At 39.9% G+C, this 2500-nt stretch overlaps 1 pseudogene; it reads left to right on the plus strand.

Moving 5' to 3' along the window:
- The window catches only part of LOC144488087 (28S ribosomal RNA), an 8839-nt pseudogene that overhangs the window by 3981 nt on the left and 2358 nt on the right, over window positions 1–2500 (plus strand).

Genomic DNA, 2500 nt, shown 5'->3' on the forward strand with positions numbered 1-2500 from the left:
CCTAAACATAGGGAAATAGATGACCAGCTTACACAAGCTGAGACTCTGTTAAAGAATAGAAAGGATTTAGATAGTAAAGGTCGGGGAATAAATTTGATAGAGGGTATTACTAGTTTCTTTATGAAGGGAGAGAAATCTAAACAGAAAAAGGTCGGGTTTGTTAAGGTTAGGAAGGCAGATAAATATCCTAAAAATGATGTAAATAGTGGAGCTAAAAAACGATGGGCAAAACGGAAATCAAAATTTAGAGACACTCAATTGTTGTATAAAAACAATAGACGTCAATTGGCTAGACAGATTATGGGGGCACCCACAGCAGTATCCTGCCCATTATCTATAACAGAGTTGGAGGAAAGTTTTCGTGGAAAACTCTCCAATAGTAATAATAAATCGAATATAAATAAATTTGCTAAATATAAAGGTAAAGTGGATCCGGGGGAATTAATGATGCCAATTAAAGGTGAAGAGGTCTCCCTAGCAATAAAGGGAATTAAAGAGGATAGTGCTCCTGGTCCGGATGGACAGAAAATAGAGGACATCCGAGATATTAATGAGGCCGATGAAAATAGGATCCCTCGCCTTTTTAATCTTTGGTTGACATCAGGAATAATCCCGGATTGTTTGAAACAGAGTAGAACTGTCTTGATTCCTAAATGTGAGGATAGAGAACGGTTAAAAGACATCGACAATTGGCGTCCGATCACTATTGGTCCTATGTTACTCCGTCTTTTCACGAAGATCATGGCTAAGAGGTTAAGTAATACTGTAGATATTAACCCACGACAGAAGGGGTTTTTGGCAGCAACACCCGGCTGCAACGAAAATATTGCTGTGTTGCAGAATATTATTAAGGGTGCCAAGAAAAACCGTAAAAACTTGGCCGTGGTCTTCGTCGATCTGGCGAAGGCATTCGATTCAATAGGGCATAAACTACTTATTAAGGCGTTAGAACGCGTTAAACTTCCACAAGCCTTTGTGGATCTCATCCGAGATCTTTACACGGGCAATACAACAGTGATCGAGGGCAATAAGTCCAAGACCGCTTCCATAAATATAGAAAGGGGTGTAAAACAGGGAGATTCACTATCACCTATTTTATTTAATATTGCGATGGACCCATTAATCTGTAGTCTCGAAGAAGCCGAGTCTGGGGTTCTTATGACCCTGGATGGAGCAAAAATAAATTGTTCGGCCTTAGCTTTTGCAGATGATATTGCTCTGCTGAGTGATTCTTATGTAGGGATGGCACGGAATTTGAAAATTTTACAATCTTTCTGTGATCTTACAGGATTGTCCATTAATATTAATAAGACTAAGGGTTTCCATTTTACCCATAAAAATAAGACGTTCCTGTATAATCACTGTAAAAATTGGCAGGTTAGGAAAGAGATAATTAACTATATCCCCCCAGGCGAAACCGAGAAATATTTGGGTGCTCGGATAGACCCGTGGGTAGGCGTTGAGGAAAGCGCTTGGGAAGATAAATTAAAAAGTTGGGTTGTTAGTTTGCGGGATGCAGCTCTTCGGCCTAGACAGCGCGTTGAGCTGCTAACCGTGTATGTTATTCCGAGACTATATTTTCATCTAATTCTTTCAGAGGTGTCACAAAACACCCTTGTTAAATTAGATCTAGTGATCAGAAATGCAGTGAAACAATTTTTACATCTCCCCCCCCATATAACTGATGGGGTCCTCTATTCCCGTATGAGGAATGGAGGTCTGGGGATCCCTAAACTTGAGGTCCAAATCCCATCAGCAATTATTCGTAAATGGGAGTCATTGTCGATGTCCACGGATCGAGTTATCCGTGCCTCTTTTCAATATAGCGAGTCAAATATTAATGATAATATTCAGGAGTTGAGATCTCTTAATGTCCTTCGGGAGATTGAGGATTTTATGCCTGAGGTTAGTGAGGATAATGGGGACACTAATGATTCAATAGAGATGATTAGGGCGGCAATGCCATTGTTTAGGAATGAGGAGGTAGGGCCTAAGAAACCATTAAATAAATATATTGGATGGAGAGATTGGGAATTCGATAAGTGGAGTCGGCTGCAATGCCAGGGTATAGGAATACATTATTATAGGAACGACAAAATATCTAATTGCTGGGTTAAGGCTGTATTTCAGCTTAAATCCAACAAATTTATTAACAATATATTAGTGAGATGTAACTTATATCCCACTCGGGTAACCTTAACAAGAGGTAAACCCCTTACTAATAAGACCTGTCGAAGGTGTGAGGTAGGGACCGAAACTTTAGGACATATTTCCGGTTTTTGCCCATTCGTTAAGAACAGTAGGATTAAACGTCACAACAAAATATTAGATCAGTTACATAAATTTGTGGGAAAATACGGGTGGACATCCTATGTAGAGCCAAGGCTTACTGCTAAGGATGGTTCCCTGTGGAAGCCGGATATTGTATTTAGGAGAGATATAGATAAGCGGGTGGCTGTAGTTGACGTAACTATCCGGTTTGAGGATAATTGTGGTAGTC

This window comes from Mustelus asterias, unplaced genomic scaffold, assembly GCF_964213995.1.
Source record: "Mustelus asterias unplaced genomic scaffold, sMusAst1.hap1.1 HAP1_SCAFFOLD_1282, whole genome shotgun sequence".
In the NCBI taxonomy this organism is placed as follows: Eukaryota; Metazoa; Chordata; class Chondrichthyes; order Carcharhiniformes; family Triakidae; genus Mustelus; species Mustelus asterias.